This window comes from Eriocheir sinensis, chromosome 16, assembly GCF_024679095.1.
Source record: "Eriocheir sinensis breed Jianghai 21 chromosome 16, ASM2467909v1, whole genome shotgun sequence".
Lineage (NCBI taxonomy): Eukaryota > Metazoa > Arthropoda > Malacostraca > Decapoda > Varunidae > Eriocheir > Eriocheir sinensis.
This window is the reverse complement of record NC_066524.1, coordinates 793,712-803,371: the sequence shown is the minus strand read 5'-3', so window position 1 is coordinate 803,371 and position 9,660 is coordinate 793,712. Positions and strand designations below refer to the sequence as shown.

General features: G+C 45.1%; 1 long non-coding RNA gene across 1 annotated transcript; it reads left to right on the top strand.

The window, feature by feature from the left end:
* The first annotated feature begins 2,346 nt into the window (after positions 1-2,346).
* LOC126999590 (uncharacterized) lies at positions 2,347-6,158 on the top strand. Its single transcript, XR_007753451.1, has 5 exons — positions 2,347-2,482; positions 2,785-2,868; positions 3,313-3,478; positions 5,551-5,683; positions 5,837-6,158. It is a non-coding gene; the product is annotated as an uncharacterized LOC126999590 (long non-coding RNA).
* The last annotated feature ends 3,502 nt before the right edge of the window (positions 6,159-9,660 follow it).

The following is a 9,660-nucleotide window of genomic DNA, read 5'->3' as shown; positions in this document are numbered from 1 at the left end:
GTCAAACCACGATTTCCGCTGGCGTGGTTCTCATTTGTTTCTTGTTATTGCTGCAGCTGATGATGATGGTGAGTAATACCCTCGTCCTTCGGTGAAATCTACCGTAGCTTTGGAAGATCGTGGACATGCTATGCTGTGGTATACGGTCACTGTTCTTCCCTTAAGTTGTGGCTGCCATTAATATTACTATAATTTACAAAATGAAATGCTTAATCTTCCTATTGATAAGAAAAGGGGTGTTATATTGAACGTGTTGGAGTTCTAATTTCCACGTACAATTTTTTTTGTTCCAGGCAAAAAAACAAGAGAGTTAAGTGTAAGAGTGCTGAGTTGTAGTTTTCAATCTCCTTGGTAACAGAATAAATTTAATAGAATACAATATGAATTTGTGAAAAATGGTAGTTTCTGATTACTAAATACTTGATGGTCACTTAATGTTCGTTATTTTTCTATGGTATATTGTAAACACGGCCAATTGCTTTTCATCAGTTTTTAGTGCCCTGTTCTCTGCAGTAAAAGTATCTGAAAGAATAAATTTTAATTTGAAGTTTATATGTATGATACATCAGTCTTAACCACTTAAATGTGGTTATGCTTTACCATAATTTGATCATTACCTTCAAAGTCTTTTTATGACACACTTGCCATATTTTCTGTGTTACTGCTAAATACAATAACACAAATTGTCCCTAATGTTTGTCAGAGAGGCCTCAGAATTACCCTAAAAACTCCGCGCTTGTCTCGCTCCAACCACCCAGCATTTTGAGCTGGGCTAAGACACCATCGCTTCTCACATCAACTATTTCTAAAGGTCAAAGAGGGGATCAATCTGGTTTTCATAAGTGTTTTTTAAGGTTCATGGCACAGAAGAAGGGTCAAACTACCACCAGGGCCATAAAACTACCCCTGGAAAGGCCTACAGCTCCTACGAAAGACATGTCAAATATGTGAACTTGGGCGACGAAATGTTTTAAAATACGACCCTAAGCCCCAATGTTTCAAGGTCCTAAATACGCCCCTGGTCTCCAATCATTTACAGTCCACAGCAGTGTTGCCTCTCTGTTCCCAACCAATATTTTCATCCTGACTGCGAGGGGAGGAGGCACGCTATAAAAAAAATGTCTGTTCAGAGCATGAAGGCGGTTCATGGTGTGGCAGATTCCTGAATTCCCATGAGTGCGGCGGTGCCAGTTCGACCGCCAATTATCAGATTAGCACCGTCTCCCTACCTACCCACCCACAACCCACCTGTATATCTCTCTCTCTCCCTCTCGACCCGGGGGAGGGACCTAAGGAGACACCCCGACCACCACCTCCACCACCACCACCACCAAAACGTGGCACCATGGGAAAAAATCGTTGCCACATGTCAGAATTTATACAAATCGCTTTTATAATCCTAAACATCGACACTCATTGTTCTATGTAGCTTCCTTTACTATATACATAATATATAAAATATCACTTTCAACTAGCACATGAATGTGAAATAAGAGAGAGACGCATGTACGAAGGTTGATTTGGCAGCATGGCTAGAGGTAAACGACGATACCAGCTCCACCCTGAACCGACTTCATGCTCTGAACAGACTATAACTGCATGCCTCCTCCCCTCCGCGGCCTCACACGACTTTGAACTCTTGCTCACCCCTATCCTAGCCAAATCTCTTATGCAAGTGTTAACCAGCATTTTCATTCCTTCGTCCCTCTCTTTGATAATGTCTGGCACAGCCTTCCTTGGTCTGTATTTCCTCCTGTCTGTGACTTGAACTCCTTCCTATACTGAAGGGGGGCTTCGTGGTGCAGTGGTTAGCACACTCGGCTCACAACCGAGCCCGGGCTCGATTCCCGGGCGGAGTGGAAAAACTCGGGCGGCTTTTCCGATACTCTACGCCCCTGTCCACCCAGCAGTGAATGGGTACCAGGTATTAATCGGGTGTTGTGTCCCGTCTCTTGGGATCTGTTCCCTTCTATAATTCCTCCCCCTTCTGTCTCTCTCCTGCATATGACCACAGATGTTGCGCCGACTAAACGAAACTTTCCAACTTTCCTATACTGAAAAATGAGCACGTTTGCTTACTCGGACTTATTGTAGGAATTTATCTTTTCTACAAATAATGTTTATATCGCTCCTATTTTAACACTCGCCAGGCTTCAACCACCATTACTTTTTCGAACCGTTTCCATCGGCGAAGTATCCATGCACTTACCATGCACTTTGAATTACATGATGAAAAAATCCCATCGCGATAGGTAACAAACATGAATGCATATGGTAAGGTATTAGTATTAAATAATTTGACCGTCAACACCAACTACAATGATCAACAATTTTCATTTTTTTAAAGATAAGTGGCTTGCTGCTTGCGGAGTGGACGCCGACCCCTGCCAGAACGGCGGGTTTTATGGAGAAGGCTGCGCTTGTGTGTGTCCCTCGGGCACCTCAGGGGCCAACTGTGAGACGGTGACGGGAGACTACTAAGGTGATTGGCCGCCCCTTTGCACACCTTGTCTCTGGAGCTCTCAGAATACTTGTTCTCTTTGTTCCTCTGTAGTGAGGAAGCACCTTACGATAGCTTGGCTCTTGGGATATAAGAGGATAACAGTTCAATCTTCAATTACAGTGTAGTCCAAGAATTCCTCATTAAATTATATCTATAGTTCAGCGAACCTTTTTGAAAACTTGGAATGATTCAGTGACTATATTATCGTTCTTTTTCTAGTGGATTATGCAAAATCAGGCTGTTTCGGCATAACTGTTGACACCAAACCTCGTCTTCCACAGACGAGTTGACGAATTCCTGCACTGAGAAAGTAACTCAGGAAGGCGCCCTCACCTCGCCGGGCTATCCAAGCAACTACCCAAAGAGTGAGTGAGAGATTTACATAGATTTACATAGAAAATCAGACCACACAGACCCCATGGTCCAGGCTAGGTGGCCTGTCCTTAAACCTAAGTGCTTCTACATTAATCAGATGGCTCCAAAACTTTGCATTTCATCTCTAGTTGATATTAAGTTGAAGGAAGTGACGGTCGAGCTTGTTTTTAAAGGAGTCAATCGTCTTACACTGGACCACTGAAGGCGAGAGCTTATTCCATTCTCGCACTACAACGTTGGTGGAGAAAAGAAGAGGATAGAGAGAGAGAGAGAGAGAGAGAGAGAGAGAGAGAGAGAGAGAGAGAGAGAGAGAGAGAGAGGTTTGTGTGTGTGTGTGTGTGTGTGTCTTGTACAGAAGCCAGACACAGTGTGTGTGAGCGGGCTCCCTTTGTGTGGTGTGTTCACCCTCTGTTCCGTTCTCCCTGCCCCGCCAGTCCAGTGCGTCAAGTGGATTGTAGCTCCCGCATGCCACGTGTCCAGAGTGACCTTCTCAGACTTTTACCTGTACGGAGAGAATCCCTACTGCGGATCGACTACAGAGACGTGCTGCTACTTTGATGGCCTGGAGATCAGAACCGACAACTTGTACGACGGTGAAGTGTGAGTATACAGAGACCCTGCTCGCTCTGCCATTTTTTTTTTTTTTACGTGTACGCCTGTAGTGCCGGTAGGCTCTCTTGAGGGGCCTGGATGGAAGTCGACCCCAGCTCGTCATGGCGCAGGCAGGTGTTTATAGTGGCGTCATCTTCTCTTGGCTCATGCTGTCCCCGGAACTCGTTCTTGATTCACTTGGACGGTTTCCTCTAGAGCATGTGGGTAGTTTTAAGCCACTCGGCGGTGACTGAAAAATCCGAGGTGGTAGCGTGGGGATTCGAACCCGTGTCGTCCATCACGCGGTGAATGTGGGCCCAGCACGTTACCACTCAGCCACCGCCTACCTGCCCCGTGACGGCGAGCAAGGCTGCCACTGTTACTGTTACAAGGCGTATTCACTTCTAATTATTACGTAACAAGTTTAGTTTGTGATATTCCTTTGTGCCACTAAACTTGCCCGATGGTGACCGTTTTTGGACCCTCCTTTTCTTCTATTTGTATCTTTATATTTTATTTTATTTGCATCAACGTGTATTAAAACAACTCTTTTATCACTCATTAATTACTCCATAAATGATCTCACCGTCTCGTATCCCTGGTAGCGTGATCCGGCTTAAGTTGTTATTGGAGACTGGTGTTCGGGGATAAACAAGGGAAAAAGAAAATATACATTTATTTAAAATTAAATGAAAGTAATTTCCTTACGCAATATTCTATGCTCAGACGATCATAACACTGGCATATTCAGCAATGGATACAACATATGACAAACGACATGCCTTAAACATAATACTACAATATGTGCCCAGTTGTTGCCAATAATAATAACACTCGTCATTCCACAAGCAGTGGTTTGTATCTCTCTGCTTACATCACAATCATTATGTACTCTCCTCACAATTCCTAATAACACATTCCTATAGTATAATCTACTACAATTCACGGAAACACCAAATTATACCACACCCAGTGGTTTTACCTTTGCTTTACATCGCAATAAAATAATCACAATCCTGTCCCACTCACAATCCTACTACACATCTCCTACATTATAATCTCCAGGACAATACAGTCGGTTTCCCTTAGATCCTCGAATTTCTACTCACGATTAAGATCACAACAGCCATTCTCAGCTGAGTGAGTAGAGCAGCTCTGCTTGAAGCGAGAGCAAGGCTCAGTCTGCTTATACCACCGACCTCTAGGTCACATTTTTCTTTGCTTGAGGCGGACCTACATCCTTGACACGCCTTAATTTTCTACATAACCAGTAGCCAATACTTCCTGTCAACAACCATTGGCTCGCTCATTATGTTGTATTGTTTACTTCTCCTGCTATTCGTGATTCACTCTTAAGACACTCCCACAGTGACTTCTCTGTTCAGTTATTCGCTTATAGCATGTCGTCACGACTGACGTCACATGCTCAGAGTCTTTTGAATGGTCATCCACACATTCTGACCACGCCTACTGGGTATCTGTTTTCTGTATCTGGGTCTGGGTATCTGTTTTCCGTTACCCTCCTCGTTACCCTCCTTGTTAGTGTTTGTCCTATCAGATGTTTACACTGTTGTATATCTGTTACCCTCCTTGTTAGTGTTTTTCCTATCAGATGTTCACACTGTTGTATATCTGTTAATCTTGTTAGTGTTTGTCCTGTCAGATGTTTAAACTGTTGTATATCTGTTACCCTCCTTGTTAGTGTTTGTCCTATCAGATGTTTACACTGTTGTATATCTGTTACCCTCCTTGCTAGTGTTTGTCCTGTCAGATGTTTACACTGTTGTATATCTGTTACCCTCCTTGTTAGTGTTTGCCCTATCAGATGTTTACACTGTTGTATATCTGTTACCCTCCTTGCTAGTGTTTGTCCTGTCAGATATTTACACTGTTGTATATCTGTTACCCTCCTTGTTAGTGTTTGTCCTGTCAGATGTTTACACTGTTGTATATCTGTTACCCTCCTTGCTAGTGTTTGTCCTGTCAGATGTTTACGCCTGTGTTGTTATGGTCATTCTTCTGTTTGTTCGTTTTCTGGGTCCCGACACCGTGACCACTCAAGCTCTTCCAATCCTCGGCAGGTATTGTGGCACGGACATCACTGCAGGCCAGACCTTCACTGGAACCGGTCAAGAGATGGTTTTATACTTCAGGGCGATAAGTAATAATATTCGCAGGGTATGGTCTGCGAATTGTGCCGCAACCGGGATGCACGTAAGTGACAAAAAAAAGAGGGATGGGAGAGTCTCAGGACCAGTGAAGAGTAGAATCACCCTTCTGCGTTGTACCTTCATCAGCCTGTGTTTATTCATAGATCGCAAATATTTTACGTCCTAACGATTCCTTTTTTTTTTTTTATTTCTTCAGAACCACCACTGCAGAAACCTCCACCACCACCACCACCATAGTAACAACAACCACCACTACAGAACCTACCACCACCACCACCACAGCAACAACCACCACTACAGAACCCACCACCACCACCACCACAGCAACAACCACCACTACAGAACCCACCACCACCACTACAGAACCCACCACAACCACAGCAACAACCACCACCACCACCACCAGCCCACCACCACCTAGATGTTTAATTCAGGCTGTCAACGGAGTGTTCTACTGGTCCTCCCCCGGCTTCGGCATCACCAACTACCCGAATAACTTTAACTGCGCAGTGCGAGGATTTTCGGTATGTGCCTTACTTTTCTGGCCGTGGTGGGCGAGGCAAGTAATAGCTCATTCCAGCGTCACAAGGCGTCCATGATATTACGAGAAATGATATTCTATACCAGAGGAGAAGAAAGCCGAGTTAGGGCCGCTTTCACAGTCACTTTGTTTGTTTTTATCGTTACCAATGGCAGAGATCGACGGTATAGTTTTCCACGTAAAACTATCCTATGAGGTAGTGGCGGCTGCAGAGGAAGCGAAAGGTGTTGAGAGTGGGTGGCAAGGTGCGGGTCTAGGCTAACCCCGCAGCCATCACTACCCCATCGGCCAGTTTTACGTGGAAATACTATAGCGCGATCGCCGCCATTGGTAACGATCAAAACAAACAAAGTGACTGTGAAAGCGGCCCTTAGTGCACTGCCTAAGATCATTGTTCTGTCTGCAATTCCTATTCGCTTGCGTTTCCATTTTATTGTTCAAATCAAGAATTACTGTTATAAAACGCCTTGACGCTGATCATATCTAAGTAGTCAGGGCATACACTATATATCTCTCGCATTTCCTGGAAGCTGAGAAGATGGCGCCATTATAAACACTTGTCTGCGCCATGACGGGATGGGGTCGACTACCATCCAGGCCCCTCAAGCAAGCCTACCGGCGCTATAGGCGTACACGTCAAAAAAAAATAATAAATAAATAAAAAGACTTTCAAATAAGAAAATGCATTTTACACACACACACACACACACACACACACACACACACACACACACACACACACACACACACACACAATCAAGAGGAGGGTATCAGGACACCTCTTCTCACGTAATTGACTGCTCTTTCGGCCACCTCTTCGGACTCTTTACAGGAGCAGCGAGTAGTGGGCTAATTTTATTTATTGTTTCCTTTTGTGTGTGCCCTTGTGCTGTCTCCTTTCCTGTAAACACACACACACACACACACACACACACACACACACACACACACACACACACACACACACACACACACACACAGCTAGTTATATATCCTCGAAACACGCCACTAACAATATGACTCACAAAGTGTCCACAATAATAATTCCACTCGACGTAGTAGTGGAGTGATAAAAGGTCCCACGTTATTTTTGTAGCAAACTCGCATACAGGCAAATGAGTCAGGGCTTATTGAAGTGTTCCTTTGCATGTTCAGACGAGATCCATGTTGAAGCTGAAACTGGAAACGTTCACGCTGAGAGCCAGGAGAAGGAGATGTGTGGATGGCGTCGAGTTAACATTCTTGTGCAATCGAACGACAACGTGAGTAGCGTGTGTGGTTTGTTGCTTGAGTGACTAAAGGTGTGAGTGTGTATGTTTAAGATGTACAGTAACAGGTAATGCCTTATACAGCGGAAAAGTTGGAAAGTTTCGTTTAGTCGGCGCAACATCTGTGGTCATATGACGGAGAGAGACAGGAGGGGGAAGGATTTATAGGAGAAGGCAACATCTGTATTCATATACCGGAGAGAGACAGGAGGGGGAAGGAGTTATAGGAAAAGGCAACATCTGTGGTCATATACCGGAGAGAGACAGGAGGGGGAAGGAATTATAAAAGGCAACATCTGTGGTCATATGCCGGAGGGAGACAGGAGGGGGAAGGAATTATAGGAGAAGGCAACATCTGTGGTCATATACAGGAGAGAGACAGAGGGGGAAGGAATATTAGGAGAAGGCAACATCTGTGGTCATATACCGGAGACAGACAGGAGGGGGAAGGAATTATAAAAGGCAACATCTGTGGTCATATGCCGGAGAGAGACAGGAAGGGGAAGGAGTTATAGAAGGGAACATCTGTGGTCATATGCTGGAGAGAGACAGGAGGGGGAAGGAATTATAGGAGAAGGGAACACCTGTGGTCATATGCCGGAGAGAGACAGGAGGGGGAAGGAATTATAGGAGAAGGGAACATCTGTGGTCATATGCCGGAGAGAGACAGGAGGGGGAAGGAATTATAGGAGAAGGGAACACCTGTGGTCATATGCCGGAGAGAGACAGGAGGGGGAAGGAATTATAGGAGAAGGGAACATCTGTGGTCATATGCCGGAGAGACACAGGGGGGGGAAGGGATATTAGGAGAAGGCAACATCTGTGGTCATACCGGAGACAGACAGGAGGGGGAAGGAATTATAAAAGGCAACATCTATGGTCATATACCGGAGAGAGACAGAGGGGGAAGGAGTTATAGAAGGGAACATCTGTGGTCATATGCCGGAGAGAGACAGGAGGGGGAAGGAGTTATAGGAGAAGGGAACATCTGTGGTCATATGCCGAAGAGAGACAGGAGGGGGAAGGAGTTATAGGAGAAGGGAACATCTGTGGTCATATGCCGGAGAGAGACAAGAGGGAGAAGGAGTTATAGGAGAAGGGAACATCTGTGGTCATATGCCGGAGAGAGACAGGAGGGGGAAGGAGTTATAGGAAAAGGGAACAGACCCAAGGAGACGGAACACAACCCCCGATTAATACCTGGTGCCCATTCACTGCTGGGTGGACAGGGGCGTAGGGTATCGGAAAAGCCTCCCAAATTTTTCCACTCCACCCGGGAATCGACCCCGGGCTCTCTCGATTGTGACCCGAGTGTGCTAACCACTGCACCACGAAGCCCCACTTATACAGCGGCAGGTAAGGGTAGGTGTTAAGGGATGGTCCGCTTGTTTAATGGGTAGTTGTTGCATTAGTGTGTTAATAGAATGATTGGGCGTTTTGTACCCCGACACGGAGAGTTATGGCGAGGTTTATAAATGGATGAAGGGCTTTAAAAAGGGAGACATTCATAAGGTTTTGTTGGTAAGAGAACCGGGTAGGACCCGAAGTAATAGGTTTAAACTGGATAAATTCAGATTCGACAGGGACATAGGCAAAAATTGGTTTACTAACAAGGTGGTGGATGAGTGGAATAGGCTTAGCAGTCATGTGGTGAGTGCCTATACAATTGTCACATTCAAATATAGATTAGATAGATTCATGGACATCGATATTAGGTGGGGTTAGATTCGCGGGAGCTTAGGTTCAAAGAAGCTGCCTTGTACAGGTCTACCGGCTCTTGCAGACTCCTACATTCTTATGTTCTTATGTTCTTATATTAAGGAGGAAGAGCGAAGTGGGTTTCCATACTTAATTCACATGTTTGGTTGGCAACGAGTAGATGGGAACGATGCCCAACGTTACCAGATTACCGTACGCATAACATTGTATTTTCCTGTTTCTGGCCCATAAATATTGCAAAAAAAAGAGCATCAATAATTACCGATTTTAACGATAATTATAAATGCATATCGTTATCTTTGTGGGTATGATAGTTTTTGGTCAGGAATCGGCAAAAACAATACGCCAAGTACGACAATCTGGTAACGTTGACGATGCCACTACAGACGACGCTGGTTAGGCGGTGGCTGAGTGGTAGCGTGGTGGGCCCACATTCACCGCGGGATGGACGACGAGAGTTCGAATCCCCACGCTACCACCTCGGATTTTTCA